General features: G+C 47.3%; 1 protein-coding gene across 1 annotated transcript in view; it reads left to right on the plus strand.

Annotated features, from left to right (window-relative positions):
- Nucleotides 1-935: 935 nt before the first annotated feature.
- ASIP (agouti signaling protein) overlaps nt 936-22,399 on the plus strand; it is a 112,769-nt gene continuing 91,305 nt past the window's right edge. The window contains exon 1 of the mRNA XM_075011825.1: nt 936-1,061. The gene's annotated coding sequence lies outside the window, so the exon portion shown is untranslated. The remainder of the gene's footprint in view (nt 1,062-22,399) is intronic.

Below are 22,399 nucleotides of genomic sequence, written 5' to 3' on the forward strand. Positions count from 1 at the left end.
TCTTAAGTAGAGGAGGGGTAATAGGGGACGAGAGCTGATGAATCGTTCCAGGTCAGCCATAAATATATTAGCATATTGTGGGGCCCTGCGGGTGCCCATACCAGTTCCACTAATCTGGAAGTATAAATTGTCCCCAAATCAGAAATAAGTGTGGGTAAGAACAAAGTTACAGAGATCAGACACCATATTGGCTGTGGTGACATCAGGGATGGTATTCCTGATCATTTGTAATCTGTCTTCGTGTGGAATACTAGTATACAAAGCCTCTACATCCATGGTGGCAAGGATGGTGTTGTCAGGAACTTTTCCTATGTTTTGTAATTTCCTCAGGAAGTCAGTGGTATCTTGGAGATAGCTGGGAGTGTTGGTGGCATGGGGTTTGAGGACAGAGTCCACATAACTGGATAGTCTGGTGGTAAGGGTGCCAATACCCAAAATGATAGGTCGTCTGGGGTTCCCAGGTTTGTGGATTTTGGGAAGTAAATAGATTAATCCAGGATGGGGATCAGATGGTGTGTCTGAGTAGCAGCAGGGAGTTCCTTAAGTAGTTGTTGTAATTTCTTTTGGAATTCCAAAGCGGGATCAGAGGAGAGAGATCTGTAAAATGTGGTGTTGGAGAGTTGTCTGGCTGCTTCATGTTCATAGTCTGACTTAGTCATGATGACAACAGCACCCCCTTTGTCAGTTGGTTTGATTATAATGTCTGGGTTATTTGCGACTCTGGACAGCATAGCATTCAGCATAGTTGAGATTGTGTCTCGTGTGGCATTGTTTGCATATAACGTCAGTCTGAGCACGGCTGCGGAAGCATTGTACGTAGAATTCCAGACTTTCACTACAACCATTGTGGCAGTCCACATAGAGTTCTTCTTCTTTTGGCATTGGTGGGGGGGGTCAAGAGAGTCAGACTGTTGTTCATAGTTGTGTTGGAAGAATTCCTTTAGACAGAGGTGGCGAAAGAAGGCTTCAAGGTCACCACAGAATTGTATTAAGTTCGTGGAGGAAGCAGGGCACAAGGAAAGACCCTGGGATAAGAGAGACTCTTCTGCTGGGCTGAGTTGGTAGGTGCAAAGGTTAACAATATTGTTAGTTGAGCTGTCATTATTGTGGTTGTAGTATCCTGAGGTAGGAAGTAATTTAGAAAATTTATTCTCTTTTCTTTTTTGTAGGAAGTGGACGTGCGTTTTATAAATTTCTTGTCTAGTACAAGTAAAGCCTCATTCTGTGGGGTCTTGCATGGATGTCTGATTGTTGATGAGAATTTCCAGTTCAGAGATTTCATTTTTAATCATCTTTTGTTTATTGTAAGCAAGTGGATCCTCAGTTTCTTAGAGAGCGTGTAGCATAGATGCTCACTGTAGTCGGTGTAGTACGTTGATTGTAATGGGTTTTTCACTGTCAGTCCCTTGTGTACAATGCCCATTTTCTTGCATTTGGAGAGAAAGATGATGTCTGTCTGGATCTGGGTGAGTTGTTTCATGTAGCTGATGGATCTCCATGGATGGATGGAGATGGATGGATCATGTAGCTGACTTTTCCTCTCAGTTATTATTCTTCAGATCTGAACAAGTGGGTCTGTCCCTCAAAAGCTAATAAATAATATTGCTACTTTTAAGGAGCTACAGGGCTGCTTTTTTGTATATAAATACAGTAATTCAATCAGAATGTATTTTGTCAGGGGATAAAAAGAGTCACACAATTAAAAACCAAGTAAAAGGGTTTGTTTAAACCCCATGGATAAATTACTTACTCTGAAAATTGACACTGGCAAGGCATAGCTCTTTCTATGAGCTTCTGAAGACACTACCAGAAAAGATCTTGTAGCTACATGGGAGTAGATTTAAACACTTTTGCACCAGAAGTTTATAGATTAAGAACCAGGCTTTTCCCTCGAGAGCAGCCAGTAGTTTATACTTTGAAAAGAAAAAAGCCAGGAATAGAAAGAGATAAATTATTGGCAGGCTCTTTTTAAAGGACAATGTTGCCAATCAAACACGTCTCATTTTGTGAAGAGAAACCTAATCTTTTAAATTTACTTAGCAGATCACTCCTGAAGCAAAGAAGGCTGTACCATATTCAACCTCTGATGATTTAGTAGTGGCCCTCTCAGAAATAGCACTTAACACCTGAAAAAGAAACTGCCTTTCATGCAGAACAGTGGTGAAAGTAACTGACTTTATTACACGTACTGTTGTATTTTAGTTACTGTCGTATTGCACCTTAGGGCAGGGGTTTGAAAGATGACACTACCCATAAGAAATTTAAGTGTGAGGCAGTGTACCCAGGGAAGGCGGGGAGTGGGAGGGCAGTTGGGAGGAGCTCAAGTCAGGGTGATAGATGAGGCGGGTGGGGGGGCTCAGGGCAGGGCTGGGCATGTGATGGGTGCAGGAGTCTGGGCAGGAGAGTGTGAGGGAGTGTAAAAGTCAGGGTTGGAGGGTGTGCCAGGTGCAGAATGGGGATGTGGAAGGACTCAAGTCAGAGGGTTGGGTGTGTGTGTGGAGGAGTGCAAAAGTCGGGGGGGTGCTCAAGGCAGTGTGGCATGTGGGGATACAGGAGTCAAGGCTGGGAGTGTAGGGAGGCTCAGGACAGGAGGTGGGGTGGCGTCCAGGATTCAGGGCAGAGGGTTGGGCTCTAGGGTGTGTGGCGGGATGTGCGGGGGGCGGTGGGGCAAAGGCACCGTTTAGGGAGCATAGCGGAGGCTGGACACACCCATCCTCCAAGATTCGCACCAGAGTGCTGTTTGCTCTTCTTCCCCTTCCCATGACCGTCAGGGACTGCGGGGAATTGCACAATGTGGTCACTCCCTCCTCTGCGCCCTGCCCTCAAGCAGCCAGGAGAGGGAGGAATGCGGGCATGCTCCCTGCTTTCCTCTCGCTCCATGACAGCGATAGGAAAGGGAACAGCAAGCAGCCTCCCGGTATGACTCTTGTCCCCCCCCACCCCCAACCACCTAAATGGCACTCTAGGAGGGGCTTAAGGCTGAGGCAGTCCCAGACCAGTGGGGGAGCGCACCACTTGAAACCAGCATCTGATGAAGCAGATTGATTAGACCTTTCTCAATGTTTACTGTCCCTCTGATAATGGGACTTTTGACCCATCAATAATGAAATATGCATTAAAATACATCCAGGGCCTAGATACCCGCTGAAGCAATTAAGGGTTCTCTCCCATGGAGAAAAATATCAACACCACAGTAACTTACTGGATGTTGAAATTAAGGCTATTCTTAGGGCAACTGTATCTCCCTGTCCCTAATAGGGGACAGAGAAATATGGAGTGAGGGGTAGCTCTTCCCAAGTCTGTCAAGCCCCAGGGAGCCGGGAAGGAGGTGGCAGCTGCCAGCGCTCCCTGGGAGCCCTGGGAAAGCAGCAGCTGCTGGCCCTCCCACAAGCCCAAGGAAGCCGCAGCCGCCGGCCCTGCCCTGGAGAAGCTGCAGCTGCCAGCCTCCCTGGGAGCCCTGGGGAAGCTACAGCCACTGGCCCTGCCCTGGAGCCCCAGGGAAGCCAAAGCCTGCAGTGCTCCCTGGGAGCCCTGGGGAAGCTGCAGGGATGTGGCAGCTGCCCGCGCTCCTCCCGCTGCCCCTCACTCTCTAGAGACTCGGGGAAGTGACTTCTGCCAGCAGCTGTGTCTGTGCAGCTGCTAGTGGAAAAGGTCATGGGGGATGGCCCAAATACGGGACAATTTGTCCCTTTTTAAAAATAAGTTGGGATGCCTTTTTGGTGTCCCAAATACAGGACCATCCCACCCAATACGGTATGGATAGTCACTCTAGCTATTCTCCAAAGGATTGCTTTGCCTAACTATGAAAAGGCTAAACTCTAAGCTATCACGCTTAGAAGTGCATGATATACATATGGCTGAATGATGTGGATGAAGGGAAAACAAGTCTGTTTCAACTAGAACAGAAACAATTTGAATGCCAAAACCCCAGAAATGAAGAAAAGAATTCTGACTTTCTTGCTTAGGAGGTGTTGGATAATGCGAAGAGTCTTTATGAGAAAAATGTTGACATTTGCTAATTACGCTAGGCCAGGATAAAAATATTTTTTCATAGAACAGTAATAGGGTTTTTGCATATTAAGTCTCAGTTTCAATGGTTCTAGCATGTTCATCTTAATGGGGGCTGCTACTCCAGCCATTCTGTTCCTAGCAGATGCACACCTAAAATCTGGGATTTATTTAGGGATGTCAGGTGGAGTTGACCATACCACCTTCCATCGTGGGCAACACAGCCAACAGAGACCTGAAGGCCTCAACCACAGACACTGGGGTTGATCAAGACTCAACACTGCCACCCCCTTTTGGCCACCTAAGAAGCAAAAACTGACTGAGGCTACGTCTACACGTGAAGCCAACATCGAAATAGCTTATTTCGATGTAGCAACATCGAAATAGGCTATTTGGATGAATAACGTCTACACATCCTCCAGGGCTGGCAACGTCGATGTTCAACTTCGACGTTGCGCGGCACCACATCGAAATAGGCGCTGCGAGGGTACGTCTACACGCCAAAGTAGCACACATCGAAATAAGGGTGCCAGGCACAGCTGCAGACAGGGTCACAGGGCGGACTCAACAGCAAGCCGCTCCCTTAAAGGGCCCCTCCCAGACACAGTTGCACTAAACAACACAAGATACACAGAGCCGACAACTGGTTGCAGACCCTGTGCCTGCAGCATGGATCCCCAGCTGCCGCAGCAGCAGCCAGAAGCCCTGGGCTAAGGGCTGCTGCCCACGGTGACCATAGAGCCCTGCAGCGGCTGGAGAGAGAGCATCTCTCAACCCCCCAGCTGATGGCCACCATGGAGGACCCGGCAATTTCGACGTTGCGGGACGCGGATTGTCTACACGGTCCCTACTTCGACGTTGAACATCGAAGTAGGGCGCTATTCCAATCCCCTCATGAGGTTAGCGACTTCGACGTCTCGCCGCCTAACGTCGAAGTTAACTTCGAAATAGTGCCCGACACGTGTAGCCGCGACGGGCGCTATTTCGAAGTTAGTGCCGCTACTTTGAAGTAGCGTGCACGTGTAGACACAGCTTAGAAGACCTAAATTGTTCAATGTGAAATGCTTTTCAGGCTTCTATACTATTTTCCAAAAATCTTACTAGCTGGGTGTACTTTCTCTGAATTGGCCTGTGTAAAAAACAAACAAACCAACCAAAAAAGAAAAAAAAAACCCCAAAACCAATAAACATTGTTGTCTATAACCCCTCATCTGCAGTATGTTGCTGGGAAACTTGATAATAAAAGTCATTTGAAGACAAACATATCTGGTCTTCTGGAAGCAGGCTTTGGGTGAACCCAGACATGCCTAAGATCTTAGGATTTTTATTTTTATGAAATTCCTCACCATCTGGTAATTTTGCACAAAGTCATTAGAATACAGTTTTTAATCTGGTCAAAAAAAATAAATGTTACAGTGATGTAAGAAAAAAGTGTAGTGATAGCTACACATGACAAAAGCAGGGGTCTTGCAAGTGTCTAATGAGACAGATTTGGTGGCATTTTTGTTTAAAAAATTCCTAATGTTTCTAGGAAAAGACACACTATTTGGGAGATGTCTGTATGAGTTATAAATGCTCCATGGTCACACTATGCCTGTAGAAAATGAGCCAGTATTCTCCCAGTTCATTGTACGGGAGAGGGTTGACACCCAAACCTAGAAATCTCTGAGCCAAACTTCTGTGCAGAAGTCAGCCTCAAGAAAACGCATGTAAGAAATTCTCCTTTGTGTATTGGGCCACAGGAAAAAAAAAACAAGCAATAGCTATATGGTGTTTTGGCAGGGCTGCTGGCCTCACATCTCTTCTGAGGACTTTCCTACTGCCCTCAGGCTCCAATGTCCTAGTCCTTATCAGTTCTAGCAGGCCCCAGCAGCCCAGTCAGTGCTTCCCCTTCCTCAGGGTCACAGTGGTAGGGGTAGGGGAGCTTGGGCCCTCCCTCTCTACTGAGCCTCAGCCCAGGGCCCTGCTGGTGGTGCGTGTGTCCCCCCAACCACCAGCTCAGCAGGGTTCCCCATCACAACACACTGAGCTAGCAGGACACATCCCGGCTTCCTGCCCTGGGCTACTTCCTACCCCGTTTCTGATGAGGTGCATCATCCCGGCTCTGGCTGCTCCTCCTTGGGCTGCTGCTGCACTTATAGCTGCTACGGCTGCTGCTCCCCAGTCCACTCTCACAGTCTGCACTCACAATCATAGCTGTTACTGCCACTGGTCCCCAACAGCGGCTGCAGCTGCGGCTGCTCCCAACTTCTAGCAGGAGCTCCTTCTCCATGGCTGGACAGCCCCAACTGACTGGCCTTCCTGGCACTTATACTGAGGCAGCAGTTGGAGCATGCCCAATAGGGCCATGGGGGAGGGGCCTTTTCCATCCAGCAAACTTGGGCCCCGCCACCTTAGCTAGTGCGGGGTTGGTACACCGTGTCATAGGTGTCTATATTCAAGTAGAACTTTCCTCCTCTGACTGATCTCTACGTTGTTTTCAAAAACTCCATATGCTATCGTGTTGATGGTGACTGTCAAAGCTTTCACAAAATGTATTTATGTTCCAAGCTTTAATCTGGAAACATTGATTGGTGCATTTTTGATTGGGAGACAGGCAAATTCAAACCAGGTGAACCCTGTACAAATTCCTCAGGGCTGACTAATGGAGAGCAATCACTTATGTGATTGCCAGCTGTCTGTACCGGATTCATATATTCTTTCATGTATGCAATTCCTGGTCTCAAAGTTTGGGTAGAGATAGAGGCTTAGCTGGTATCTGTTCACTATCCACATAAAAGGACACAAAATTAATATTGTAACGTTTAAAGAGAAAGGGGAGTTGTTCACTGTAACTTCAACTAAAGGAATCATCATCCACTAATTCAAAGAAAAATACTTTGGATAACTGCCCCAAGAACAGGGTCTCCTGGTTCATGACCTCATTGCTTTCAGGGACGGTAAATGTTTTCATTCCCACACAGTCAACAGCACATTTAGCGCTAGTGGAAAGCAGGGCCTCCGCATTATCAAGACAGAAGCCTGAGGCCGGCTGTACCTTCTTCACAAAACGGGTCACTGATGCAACTTTTAGTTCAAAGCCTTAGGCTGCATCACCCATTAAGGGAAGCCAAAGCCTGCAGCGCTCCCTTTCACATCCTCACCAGCCAACAAAAGTTCTTGAAAAAAATAGCTTGCTATGTAGGTGACCCAACAGCTCTATCTTGCTGGGTCATCAGGTTTGCCCACCCCACAAGCCCTTGATTATCACCATAGATCTCCATTCATCTGTGTTGTCCAAAGCATCCTTTAAATCAGATAGGCAGAAAAATTATGTGGCAAGGGTGTCGCTGCTGTAATTGAGCTCAAATTCTGTAAAGGCCCTATAAGAGTACAAGTTTTTGCTTTGTTTTAAGAAGTGGTCAGTGAACATGATATCCAACTTTTTCAATATAGAGGCCACCAGTAATAAACCAGGCCTACCTCAGCTTGTTATTGAGGACAATTCATTCTTATTTTACAACCTTGTAATTAAGGTACAGTAGTGTGTTTTTAAAACCACATAGTCTATGTCATTCCCTATAAAACAGTGGGGGGTGGTAGCCTCCTTAATGGCCACTAGAGATGGTACCTCACTGTGGAAGCTTTTTGATACAGGTCTGCAAAGGTCTATTTGCATCTAGTCTAGTTCAGATTTGGTGCACACTTCAGACCCATGATCTACTATGCTTATCCCAAGTCCCCATCCTCACTCCGCAGCTTCCCCTGTCCTGAAACCAGCCCTTCTTTTGAAAAAGCAGCCCTCATGGCAGCCTATGATAACAGCCCACCTATTGTCTCACATTCAGTACTGAATGGCTGACTCCCTCCTCTGCATCTATCCTACAGCGATCCTTCAAAAGAAGCTCTTCTGGAAGAGATCTTCCAGAGAACTTCTTTAGAAAGATCTCATCCACGCATCCAAAAAAGTGGGTCGAAAGATGGATCCTTTCTTTTGATACAGAATGTTCACACAGGCCCCGCTCTTTTGAAAAAACAGGCCAGGGATGGAAAAGTCTGGCACCAAGAGGACTGCCCGATAAACAAAGATTGGGAAAAAACCAGCTGTGCTCAGGAAGTGCTTTCGCACAGAGCCTCAAGAGGTGTAAATTACTGGGAATGTGGCTCTTTGCGTCAGGCTTTCCACAGCACGCCAGGCTAAGCGCACACCCCCAGTCACAGAGCAAAACACAGCCAGGGCTCTACTTCGGAGGCCAGCCTCAGTTGCCAGGCTTCAGCGTTAAAGCCCTAGAGCAGTGGTCAGCAGCCAGTCAATTGGGATCTATTGGTCGATGCTGGTGCCTGTGACAAGCTCAGCAATCAAGTGCTGGTACTTCAGAGGCTCCTCTCCTGACTGCTGTGCTTCTCCTGCCCTCTGCCTTGGAGCTTCCCCCTGGGAGTTTCCTGCTTACTGTGCAGGGTGGGGGAAGATAGAACCGAGGGGCACTGATGTCAGGGTGTCCACTTCATCCCACCTCCGTACCCCTTCTCCACAGAGGATGGGACATGACAGGGCTCAGGATGGGGGGAGCCTGCTGGCAGCTGCTCCTTGTCTGAACATATGCTCAGCATATTTAATGGGCAATGCAATTCTCTCTCTCCCACACTAAATGTGTGTCTGTCACTCACACAAACGCACACTGCCATTTGCACCCACCTCCCAGCCCAATATACACTTGTGGTGCTGTTGTTACACATTGAAAGGCATAAAAGTAGTATTACTGCAGGGTTTCGACTGGTCTGCACATTTCATAGTTTTTTATTTCTCTCATGCTTAAATTCAGTTTTTTGAGTAGTGAGTTGTAAAATACCTCACCTGTCATGGCTGGTAACTATCTCTCTGGTAAGTTTTTAAAAAGTACCTGTTATATCTAGGTGTGGGGTTTCTGCTGCTGGCGCACATAACAAAATTCATTCCCTCTAGTTTTTTTCATCCATGTGCAGAACGTGTCTGGGATTCTCCTGGAATTGGGCTCCATCTCCTGGGGCTTCGGCAGCCAAATCAGGCGATTGGCTACTTACAGTCTAACAGCGCAGTGGGACGAAGGCTGGCTCCCCCCTCCCCCAGCCCAGCATGACTCCTGGAAGCAGTTGGCACATCCCTGGAGCCTTTGAAGAGGCAGGGCAAGGGGTCCACTTGCTGCCCTTGTTTGCAGGCACAGACCCACTGTTACCATTGGCCAGGAGCAGGAAACGACAGTCATGGGGAAGTTCTGGGGCAGTGCCTGTGAATGGGGAGGGCAGCGCAAGGAGCCATCTGCTTCTCCTCCCAGGAGCCTCTGCTGGACATGCCAGCCACTTTTGGCAGTGGTGCAGGGACAAGGAGAGAGTTAACCTGCCTTAGTTCCACTGTGCCACCACCTGGAAGCTGCCTGAGCTAAGCAGTGACCAGCCAGAGCCTGCATCCTGAACTCCCTACTGCAGCTAACCCCCCTGCCCCAGCCCTGAGCCTCTACTGCACTCAAACTCCATCCCAGAGTCCCCTCCCGCACCCATACCCCCTATCCTGGGCTCAGCTTGGAGCCCCTGAGCACGGGGGAAGAAAGGGGGAGCGGGGTGGGGCCTTGTAGAAGGGGTGGGGAAGGGGCTAAGCCTCAGAGATGGGGCAGAGAAGGAAGCAGGGTTTGGATTTGAGGTAGATCCTGGATTGCACTTAAATTCAAAAAGTGACCTTGTCCCCTCAGTGATTCTATTTCAGCCCTGGGGCAGTGGAGAAATCAGCATGCAGATCTTGGACAGACTAATGTAATTTTAATATAATTTTTGATCACATGACTGTTAGGATTTGTAAACAAATTTAAAACATCTGGCCTAAATCCTGCTCTCTGCTCCCCCTGGCTACGTCTACACGTGAAGCCTACATCGAAATAGCTTATTTCGATGTAGCAACATCGAAATAGGCTATTTGGATGAGTAACGTCTACACGTCCTCCAGGGCTGGCAACGTCGATGTTCAACTTCGACGTTGCGTGGCACCACATCGAAATAGGCGCTGCGAGGGAACGTCTACATGCCAAAGTAGCACACATCGAAATAAGGGTGCCAGGCACAGCTGCAGACAGAGTCACAGGGCGGACTCAACAGCAAGCCGCTCCCTTAAAGGGCCCCTCCCAGACACAGTTGCACTAAACAACACAAAATACACAGAGCTGACAACTGGTTGCAGACCCTGTTCCTGCAGCATGGATCCCCAGCTGCCGCAGCAGCAGCCAGAAGCCCTGGGCTAAGGGCTGCTGCCCACGGTGACCATAGAGCCCCGCAGGGGCTGGAGAGAGAGCATCTCTCAACCCCTCAGCTGATGGTTGCCATGGCGGACCCCGCTATTTCAAAGTTGCGGGACGCGGATCGTCTACACGGTCCCTACTTCGACGTTGAACGTCGAAGTAGGGCGCTATTCCGATCCCCTCATGAGGTTAGCGACTTCGACGTCTCGCCGCCTAACGTTGAAGTTAACTTCGAAATAGCACCCGACGCGTGTAGCCGCGATGGGCACTATTTCGAAGTTAGTGCCGCTACTTCGAAGTAGCGTGCACGTGTAGACACAGCTCCTGTGTAACAGAGTGCAGGTTTTGGCAGGATTGAATCTCATTACTATGAACATGGCAACATGCCAGAATGCTGTATTTGAATAAAGTTATGTCTGGGATAACTCCTCTGCTCATGTGCATCTTAGCTGTGCTGTAGTCAGACAGCACAGGACTCTCTGGGCTCTGTCAAAAAGTGTTCCAGGTGATTTGGAGCTCTGCAGGTTGGACTGGTGCTTCCCCTACTCCAGCTTTGTCACAGATGACCAAAACAAAGCAATGAAAACCATCCATTTCAATCCACCCACTTATCTTCCTGAAGCTTCTATAACAGTGTGGTGAATCCTGCCATGGGGTGATCTCTATTAAACCCTACAAACAGAGCAGTATGTCTGCTAAAGTCATGGCTGCAGGCTGGAGCAGATGAATCTTGAAAGGAGAGACAGCAAGCTGAGAGCTCACGATCAGCTCTTTCTCCACCAAGGTACGGGTTTTTGAGACCATTCATTTGACTGGATTGTTGAGGAAGGGTGGGGCTATGCCTCATGGGGGTGTGGGGAGCCCTGAAGGTGTTGGTTTTCTGCTTTATTGGCTGCCTGTGTTAATTCATTGTACACTGATAATTATTTCTGGCTGTTGGATGGCCATCATGAGCAATTGTCAACTTTGAACTGATGGGCAGGATCCCCAGGGAGGCTAATATCAGGGGATAAGAAATACAGGGAAGCTGGCTGTATTTTAAAGAAGGCTTATAGATGGCACAGAAACAAACCGCCCCAAAGTGCAGAAGGAATAGCAAATATGGCAGGGGACTGCGGGCTTAACAGAAAGCTTTGGTGAGCTTAAACACAAGAAGGAAACTTACAAAGAAACTTGGACAGATGACTAGGGAAGACTGTAAAAACATTGCTCAAACTGCAGGGGTATGATCAGGAAGATCAAAGCACAACTGGTTTTGCAGCTAGCAAAGGATATGAAGCCTAACAAGAAGGTTTTCTGAAGGTGTGTTAGAAACAAAATGAAGGTCAGGGAAAGACAGCCTAGTGACAGCCCTCAATGCTTTTTTTTGCCCAGTCTTTACAGAGGTGTACTGAGGAATGCAGTATGTGAAGGAGGTGAGCAGCCCTCAGAAGTGAAAGAACAGGTTAAGGACTACTTGGAAAAGCTGGATATGCACAAGTCCATGGGGCTGGATGCAATGCATCCAAGAGTGCTGAGAGTTAGCTGATGTGATTACAGAGCCATTAATCATTATCTTTGAAAACCTGTAATTGGGGAGGTCATAGATGACTGGAAAAAGACAAATGTAGTGCCCAGCATTAAAAAAAAAAGAGAAGGAGGAGGATCCAGGGAACAAGAGACCAGTCAGCCTCACCTCAGTCCCAGGAAATATCATAGATCAGATCCTCAAGGACTCCATTTGAAAACACGTGGAGGACAGGATGGGGCTCAAGAACAGTCAGCATTGATTTACCAAAGGCAAATCATGCCTGACCCACCTAATTGCCTTCCATGAGATGAGATTACTGGTTCTGTGGATATGGAAAAATGGTGAATCTGATATACCTTGATTTTAGCAAAGATTTTCATACAGTCTCCCACAGTATTCTTTCCAACAAGTTAAAGAAGTATGACATGGATGAGGTGGATAGAAAGCTGGCTAGATCGTCAGGCTCAGTGGGTAGTGATCAATGGCTCAATGTCTAGTTGGAGGCCAGTATCAAGAGGAGCGTTTCAAGGGTTGGTCCCAGGGCCAGTTTTGTTCAAAACCTTTCTTAACAATGTGCATGATGGGTTGGTTTGCACCCTCTAAGTTTGCGAATGACACTAAACTCAGGGAGAGATAGATATGCTGGGGGGTGAGGAGGTAGGGATAGGGTCTAGACTAGTGACCTAGACAAATTTGAGGATTAGAGACAAAAGAAATCTGATGAGGTTTAACAAGGAGAAGTGCAAAGTCCTGCACTTAGGACAGAAACATCCCATGCACTGCTACTGGCCAGGGACCAACTGGCTAGGCAGTGGTTGTTCAGAAAAGGTCCTGGGGATTACAGTTGACAAGAAGCTGAATAAGAGTCAACAGTGTGCCCTTATTGCCAGAAAGGCTAAGGGCACATTGGGCTGGATTAGTAAGAGCATTGCCAAGAGACTGATGGAATCAATTATGCCCATTTTAAGCACCAATGGAAGCAATTATGCCCATTTTCAGCACCAATGAGGCCATATCTGGAGTACTGTGTCCAATTTTGGGGCACCCCACTCCCTGGTACAAAAGGATGTGGACAAATGGAAGAGTCCAGCAGAGGAAAATGAAAATATTAGGAGGCTGGGATACATGACTTCTGAGGAGAGGCTCAGAGAACTGGACTTATTAAAGTCTGCAAAAGTAAAGAATGAGGGAGGATTTGTTAGCAGCCTTCAACTGCATGAAGGAGGGTTCTAAAGAGAGCCAAGCTGTTCTCAGTGGTGGCAGATGGAAGGATGAGGAGCAATAGTCTCAAGTTCCAGAGGAGGAGATGTAGGTTGGATATTATTAATAGAAACTACTGCACTGGGAGGGTGGTGAAGCACTGGAATGGGTTGCCTAGGGAGCTGGTAGAATCTCCATCCTTGGAGGTGTTTTTAGGCCTGGCTTGACAAAGTCTGACTCAGATGATTTAGTTGGGTTTGGTTTAGCTTTAAGCAGAAGAGTTGGACTAGATGGAAAGGAGGAAATTCCAATCAAGTGGAAGGCCAGAGTTGATGAGGTCAATTCAGTCAGGGAGGACGTGGCTCTCTTCCAGCAGCTAATGTGGAGGTGTTAACACTAAGAGAGGAGAGACTGCTTTTGTAGTTGGCCAGCCATTCCCAGTCTTTGTTCAATCCTTGATTAATGGTGTCAAATTTGCAAATGAATTGCAGCTCTGCTGTTTCTCTTCAGAGTCTGTTTTGGAAGATTTTTTTGTTGCAGGATGGTTACTTTTAAATCTGTTACTGAGTGTCCAGGGAGATTGAAATGTTCTCCTACAAGTTTATGTTCCCGCTCCTGATATCTGATGTGTCCATTTATTCTTTTATGTAGAAACTGTCCAGTTTGGCCAATGTATATGGCAAAAGGGTATTGCTGGCACATGACGGCATATATTACTTTAGCAGATGTGCAGGTGAATGAGCCCCTGATAGTGTGGTTGATGTGGTTAGGTCCTATTATTGTGTCATTGGTGTAGATATGTGGGCAGAGTTGGAACCGAGGTTTGTTGCAGGGATTGGTTCCTGAATTAGAGTTACTGTTGTGTAGTCTACAGTTGCTGGTGAGAATTTGTTTCAGGTTGGTGGGCTGTCTGTTGGTGAGGACTGGCCTGCCTCCCAAGGTCTCTGAGAGTGAGGGATCATTGTCCAGGATGGGTTGTAGATCTCCAATGATGCGCTGGAGAGGTTTTAGTTGGGGGCTGTAGCTGATGGCCAGTGGCATTCAGTTATTTTCCTTGTTGGGCCCATCTTGTAGCAAATGGCTTCCTGATTGGGACTCCCTCTTTTTCATGAGTCTGTATAATTAGACCCACCTCCAGAATCTCCACTACATTGCATCTGACGAAGTGGCCCTTTGCCCACAAAAGCTTGTGCTCCAAAATATCCATTAGTCTATAAGGTGCCACAGGATTTCTCATTGTTTTTTCCTGTAATTGAGTGTCCAGGCCCCCATTTTTAAATCTCATGTGACATATGTCCCCTCCAAGGCCCCTGAGTCACTGGTGCTGTACTGACTCCAGTAGAAGAATATCAGCTCGCAAACAGCCAGCACCACTTGGTACAAAGTGATTGCTGGAGATCAAAGTCCTGAATCAGTCTGCCCTAGTACAGTTTACAAGATGTGCCTCCCACCCCCAGACCCGCCAGGAAAAAACAGCATACCAGCCCAATTTTAACTAAGTGCTCCATGAAAATAAGAAAGATCAGAGTTGGTTTTGTTGCTGCTTTCCCAAAAGTGCAGTTGCTCTCTGAAAAGGTCAGCTATTTCAGTTCCCCATTCTGTTAATTCTCTCCAGAAGATCAGCCAAAGCCACAGAAAATTAAAATTAATTCCTTCATTGCCAGTGACCATTTTGTATCCATAGTACTACAGTTATAAAATGCCTGAAAGAGTTAGATTTTTCCTATAAAAGCTTGACATATGGTTTTATTTTCAGGGAATGTATTGATTTTTATATTTAAGAAACAAAACTTAAAAAGATTTATTAAATAACCATAAAAACCAAAGAGGACTGCAACTTCAAGCAGGCTGTATTCCTGTTCAGCTGTTCTGATAGCAAGCAATGAGAAGGGCTAGAAACACATCCCTCTTCCTCCTTCCTCCTCCCATTTAAATGGAAAAATAAATACTCTTAAATGCTAAGGGGACATGGTACCTTTTTCTGCCCTGCTAATTAGGCACTAGGAATGACTGATTTCTCTTTCCCCGGAGAATAAAGATAATTCACATGCCTCCCAGAGTTTAGATGATTTATTCTCTCACCCATTAATTACCATTTATATTGACATTATTAGCACCAGGACCCAGTTTATATGAAGTTCCTGTTTGAGATCCATACTCCAAGATCTACATTTCAGGGAAAACAAAATAAATCTGCCAGTTTATTTGTGTATGGCATTATAGTTTCACCCCTGCAGCTATAAAGAAAAAAAAACCAGAATCTTAAATTATTTCGACAGAGGAACAAATGTGTTGAAGTCCACAAAAGAATCAGATTTCCTGAGATTAGGGAAGGAAAAACACATCATAATTACAAACATGTCTCTGAGCCCAGGGAGCCATAAAGGCCAAGCTAGCTGACAAACAGAAGGCAGCAGTGACTGATTTATAATTATAGAATAGAATCATAGACTTGGAAGAGACCTCAGGAGGTCATCAAGTCCAAGCCCCCTCCCGAACATAGGACCAGTTCCAACTAGTTCGTCCCAACTAGGGCTATATCAAGGTGGGACTTCAAGACCTCTAGAAAGGAGATTCTGTCGCCTCCCTAGGTAACCCAGTGCACAGCTTCACAACTCTCTTAGTGAAGTAGATTTTATTAATATCCACCCTAGGACTCCTCCCCTCTCCCGGCAACTTAAGACTACTGTTCTTCAATCTGTCACCTGTCACCACTGAGAACAGCCTCTCTCCATCCTGCTTGGACCCCCTCTTCAGGTATTAGAAGGCTGCTGTCAAATCCCCCCTCACTCTTCCCTTCTGTATACTAAAAAAGCCCAAATCCCTCAGCCTCTCCTCATAAGTCATGTGCTCCAGCCCCCTAATCATTTTTGTCACCCTCCACTGGACTTTCTGGAACAGACGCCTGGAACTGGATGCAATATATTACATGCAGCCTCGGTGCTGAATTTTCCCCTTTATTGACTTCTCTAGATCTGCTGGCAATGGTCCTATTAATGACCCCAGTATGCCATTAGCCTTCTTGGCTACAAAGGCACATTTTTTCCTCATATCCATCTTTTCATCTACTATAATTCCCATGGGATCTTCTGCAGAATTGCTGCATAGCCAGTAAGTTCCCAGTCCGGAGCAGTGCTTGAGATTCCTCTGTCCTAAGGGCCGGACTCTGCACTTGTCCTTATTGGACTTCATCAGATTTCTTTTGGCTGAATCCTCCAATTTGTCCAGGTCTCCCTGGACCCTATCCCCACTCTCCAGCATATCAACCGCTCTTCCAAGTATAATGTTATTTACCGATTTGCTGAGGGTGCAATCCATCTGCTCATGTAGGTCATTCATAAAGACATTAAACAAAACCATCCCTAGAACCAACCCTTGGGACACTCCTCTGGCCACAGGTCCGGTGGTGGAGAAAAAGGACAGAGGGTCAGTCATCCCAGGGGACACAGTGGCTATGTCTACACATGAAGCCTACATCGAAATAGCTTATTTCGATGAATAACGTCTACACGTCCTCCAGGGCTGGCAACGTCGATGTTCAACTTCGACGTTGCGCGGCACCACATCAAAATAGGCGCTGCAAGGGAATGTCTACATGCCAAAGTAGCACACATCGAAATAAGGGTGCCAGGCACAGCTGCAGACAGGGTCACAGGGCGGACTCAACAGCAAGCCGCTCCCTTAAAGGGCCCCTCCCAGACACAGTTGCACTAAACAACACAAAATACACAGAGCCGACAACTGGTTGCAGACCCTGTGCCTGCAGCATGGATCCCCAGCTGCCGCAGCAGCAGCCAGAAGCCCTGGGCTAAGGGCTGCTGCCCACGGTGACCATAGAGCCCTGCAGGGGCTCGAGAGAGAGCGTCTCTCAACCCCTCAGCTGATGGTCGCCATGGCAGACCCCGCTATTTCGAAGTTGCGGGACACGCAACGACTACATGGTCCCTAATTCGACATTCAACGTCTAAGTAGGGCGCTATTCCTATCCCCTCCTGGGGTTAGCAACTTCGACGTCTCGCCGCCTAACGTCGAAGTTAACTTCGAAATAGCGCCCGGCACATGTAGCTGTGACGGGCGCTATTTCGAAGTTAGTGCCACTACTTCGAAGTAGCATGCACATGTAGACACGGCTAGTGTGTGAAGTCCAGCCGCCACCTGTGAGCTGAAAGTACCAGTTCTCAGCTCTGCCACAGCCACTGTACTAGGACCCAGGGCCTGTGTACTGGGGCCACTGGCCCCTGCTGTCCCAGAGCATGGAGACTGCCCCTCGAATGTGGGCATGCATGCGTGCCACGTGAGGGACTGCTGGCAGTGTGTGTGTGTTGTGCTGTCCTCTGCCCCTTCTTGTGGGATCCCATGGAGGGAGTGGGTCACACCCCGGGATAGGGGGTATGGCAGGCTTGCCCAGCCACCCTGTGCCCCATAGCCCAGTGGTCCCCTATGGCAGCTGCCGAGGACCTCGTGCCCAGGAGCAGTGTGAAACATGGTCCCTCATGCCCCAGTTGCTGTGTGCTCCATGGCCAGCCAGGGCCAGATTTGCAGCTCCGAGGCCCCCTGCCTAGCCAGCTCCTCCACCCCCTGCATGTTGGGGACAGTGATGGCACTCACTGGATGGCCCCTCTCCCACATTAGACGATGACAGAGCAGGCTCCCGTGCCTCACCTCGGGTCCCCTGTGTGGTTTCGCTGGCCTCCTCTGCCTCCTGATCACTGTCTGTGGGCTTCTCCCCCTGCTCGGTGTCACCGCCCCGGGACAGGTGATGAGTAGCTCCTCTCGCCAGAATCCACCAGGATGCGATGTAGCTTCTGATAGTAGGGGCAGCTGGTGGGCACTGCCTCAAAGCAGGACTGGCCCTCTCCCAAAGTGGGACTGGCGCTTCCTGGCCAGGGTGTAGGCCTGGTGGAGCACCTTGACCTTCCTCTGCACTTGTTCTTCAGTGTGGACATGACCCCTCTCCACCAGGCTGGCAAACATGCAGCTGTAGACAGACACGTTCCTGTGTTGCATGCAGAGATCCTGAGTGCAGTGCAACAACTACTGACTGATATTCTGACTGATGCCAAGGGCCAGGTCAGATGATACCTAGTCTGCTGGGTGGGTCAATGCAGCAGTTTGATTTTCTTGAGCCTTTAAATATTTGATAGACATCACCCTTCGAAACTATCATACACCAACCAAGATCTGAGTAAATGGGAGCTTATGGTAAGGAGATAGTTTTCCTTGCCAGGTTCCTCCACTCTCTAACATGGGGAAGAGGAGAAAAGATCCAAGTGTTGATGGGACACAGGAGCTGAGAGGGCAGGGGGAGAGGAAGAGAGATAGCAAAAAAGCTGTTGACACCATAACCAGGGCAAAGGGGAGGAGACAGGGAGAGACAAAGGCAGTATTGTTGCAACCCCAGCATTCAAAAATCATGAAAGGAGCTTCAAAATACTATTGAAAAAAATGTTATATTTGGTGGGTGGTATATGCCTTTTGGGGGCTTGAACCTTTAAGGCCCACATTTTCCAAAACCATAGTTATAGGCTAGAAACTTTATTTAAATGTAGTAGTAGGCACCCTTCAGTCTGCATAGACTATGGATTGCACCCTTTATAGTTTCAATTGAGGACTTCATTTACAGCATCTACTGTGACTATGAAGACCCACATGAGAGTGACAGTCCTTGCTGCATCTCTTGCAGATGTGGTGGGTGTCTGGCAAGTCCTTAGTGTCCTTTCTGTGCGCTCACTGCTCCTCTGCTAGCTGTCTGATCCTCATCTCGCTCTTTTGAAGGCTCTTGTGTAACCCCTGCCTCCATCTGCTGTGGTCGTCTGCTAGTTCTTCCCAGTTGTCCAGCTCGATGTCTACCTCTCTGAGGTCTTCCTTGCAGACATCTTTGTAGCACCTTGTGGCTGGAAGCTGACAAGAAAAGAGGCAGCTGTTAAGCTTCAGGGGACAGATGGTCTCTCCTTTGCTCAGGACTGTTACTCTATAAATAGTGCCATTGCCTTCAGTGGGGCTTCCGGTGGTGAAAGGTGGTGTTCGTTCCAGAGCACTGTGCTCTCATCCTAGGCAGGAGTGTGATTAGGCAGCAGGACTTACTGTTCTCCTGCACCTGGAGGGAGCTGGGGTTCTCATCACTTCTAGCTAGAGCTGGGCAAATAGCACTTTTTTCCCTTCAGTGACTGAACTGAAGTAGCTTGAAAAAGAAAGAATTTCAGAGCAACCAGAGACATTTTTTTTCTTGTCACAACAAACTTCACCCACCAGATTCCTTTCAGATCAACCAACACATTGTTTGACCCAAAATTAAATTTGTTTTTCAATGATTTGACCATTTCTGTTTATAAAACAATTTGGCTCAAATTCCCACCTCACAGACCCAGAGGTTTAATGCAGTGAACTAATTCACTTTAAATCAGACCTTTAGTTAATTAAGATTAACTTTCTTGAGTGTGCCCCTGTAGACGAACCCAAAGGGTAAGTCTATGCTACAGCAACACAGCTATTGATGGAAGGGGTTTCTGTCAATATAGTTAATCCACCTCTTCAAGAGTTGGGAGCAAGGTTGACAGAAGAATTGTTCCATTGATTTAGCTGCATCCATATCATGTATTAGGTTAACCTAACTTAACAGTCAGGGCACAAAACATCATAGATTAGTAGTAATATACCAGTCTACTCCAGACATGTCAGAATTGCTCAGATGAGGAAGAGACGAAAAAGAAAAGAGCAATCACGGGAAGCAACTAGTTGCCGGAGACATCTCTGGTTCTTAGTTCCAAAATACTGAGTGGCTACTGTCCTCTGTGATTTTTATCTACTGTCCAAAAAGCCCAGAACATCAGCAAAGACACGTTGCTTTTTCTCCTGCCTTATGATGGTCTCTGTCAGTGCTGGTGGGTTTGGGGAAAAGAGATGCAGCAGTTTCTTTGGACTAACTGCAGACAGACCATCTGGCACCAATCACTTCCCTTTAGATTTCTTTTCCAAGATTCCCGCCCCCCCGCCTTCATTTTGGGAACAATTATTTTTAAAACTGACAACTTCTAGCTTCCCCTCTGTCTTGAGTTAGGGACTGAAATTTCAGTAGAAGGGAATTTACTTTCTGTGCTGGCAGCTCCCCACACATCTAGCCAAACAGCATGAAGCAATAAGCCCATGCATAAACCCTCCCAGCAACTATGCCATCCGGTGCCTTTCCCCAAAAATTTATGGGCAGTGAAATTTCAAAGGGAAACGCGGTAAAATAGGACCCTGGGAATAAATAGCAAGGGCTTTGTTTTCCCTTTCCTTCTCTTTCTCTTGTCTGACTTTCAGCCTCTTCCTTTAGCCTCAGAACAGTGACCCTTTAGCCTTTATTATCTCCGCTCTTTGAGAAGCAACATCTCCCCTCCCCTCCTTCATTGCCCTTTCTCATTTATTCCTCTGCTTTCTGCTCTGCCCAGCCAATTCTTCTTTTCTCTTATCCCCTCTCCAGGCTATCCTCAGTCAGTCTTCCTGTCTTCCCAGTTTGTAAGGTGCTTTATTGCAGTGTTGCTAACACACACTATTATCATATATCTCCCGATGTTTGTTGTTTGTTTTGAAATCCGAGCTCCTACCTTCACGTGACAGCAGGAAAATCTCAACTTTCATTTAAATAAATGAAAAAACTGCTGGATCAGTTCTCCAAAGCGTGCAAGGACTTTGGGCTTACCATCAGCCTAAAGAAGACAAACGTACTAGGTCAGGATGTTGTTGCTGAATCCCCATCAATCAGCATTGACAACTATACGTTAGAGGTCATCCACGAGTTCGTTTACCTTGGGTCCACCATCACTGACACCCTGTCATTGGACACTGAGCTAAATAGGAGGATCGGAAAAATGGCCACAACTCTGTCCAGACTCAGCAAGAGAGTGTGGAATAACAACAAGCTGTACACTCACACCAAAATGCAAGTCTACAGAGCCTGCATCCTCAGCACCCTCCTTTATGGCAGTGAGACTTGGACCCTGTATGCCCGCCAGGAAAAGAGGCTGAATGTCTTCCACTTGTGCTGCCTCAGGCGCATCCTTGGAATATCATGGAAGGACAGAGTGACCAATACTGCCGTCCTCAAGCAAGCTGGAATCCCAACCATGCACACCCTCCTCAGGCAGCGTCGACTCCGCTGGCTTGGCCACGTCCACAGGATGAATGATGGAAGGATTCCAAAAGACATCCTGTATGGTGAGCTAGCCTCTGGCAAAAGACCACCCGGACGCCCCCAGCTGCATTTCAAACAAAGAACCCAAAGACATGCCTTCAAAGGACTGCTAAACCTTGCTTTTCAGATTCACCATCAAACCACAAGAACCAGCTGCACCAAGCCAATCAAGAACTGTGATACTTTAATCATACTAATGATTTGACCTGTAGGAGGATGGTATCTAGAGTCAATGAGATGGGGACTTTATTTGCAATTCAACCACCAAATTATATTTTTCCTTTCTAGCAGTATGGTCAATGTCATTGTCCTCATTGTAAAATATTAGAGCATATAAAGGTTGGTCAGCAAATCATTTCATACCCTTATGTTTGTCTGCTCCCTGCCATATCTTTCCTCCCATTCCCTCCCTTCCATCTGTTTGTCTCCCAGGCTATGGCTAGACTACAGACCTCTTCCCAGATACAGGAGGTTTTCTGGAAAAGTCTGCTGTGTCCAACACCACTTCTGGAAAAGCAGATGAGTTCTGTCCCCATCCCTGTAAACCTCATTCTACAAGATGGCCGGACAGAGGATTTTTCAAAATTTGGCACCATGTACATGGGCCAAATTTCAGGAAAAGCCTCCCCCAGCAGAAAAAGATACACAAATTGCAGTGTGCAATTTGCACATCTTTTTCCAACATTTTTCCCTACTCTAGCCTATGCCCCACTGATATCATCAGCTTCCTTGTCAAAAAGACCTGTAACTTAGAGCATATCTGACCCCTTCCTCTTTTGCCTAGCGCAACCAGACAACATCCAGTTCCAACTATGTCTTACCTTCTGTAACATTTCTAAAATCTGATTATTTCTTCTGTCCCTAAAGCAAAGTCTCTGATCTGCTGCCTTATTTTCTGTTTTGATTTTACTACATTCTCTGCCTATCTTGTCTCTCTGACACACATAGGCTACGTCTACACGTGAAGCCAACATCGAAATAGCTTATTTCGATGTAGCAACATCGAAATAGGCTATTTCGATGAATAACGTCTACACGTCCTCCAGGGCTGGCAACGTCAATGTTCAACTTCGACGTTGCACGGCACCACATCGAAATAGGCGCTGCGAGGGTACGTCTACACGCCAAAGTAGCACACATCGAAATAAGGGTGCCAGGCACAGCTGCAGACAGAGTCACAGGGCGGACTCAACAGCAAGCCGCTCCCTTAAAGGGCCCCTCCCAGACACAGTTGCACTAAACAACACAAGATCCACAGAGCCGACA

Source organism: Carettochelys insculpta, chromosome 17 (assembly GCF_033958435.1).
Source record: "Carettochelys insculpta isolate YL-2023 chromosome 17, ASM3395843v1, whole genome shotgun sequence".
NCBI lineage: Eukaryota > Metazoa > Chordata > Testudines > Carettochelyidae > Carettochelys > Carettochelys insculpta.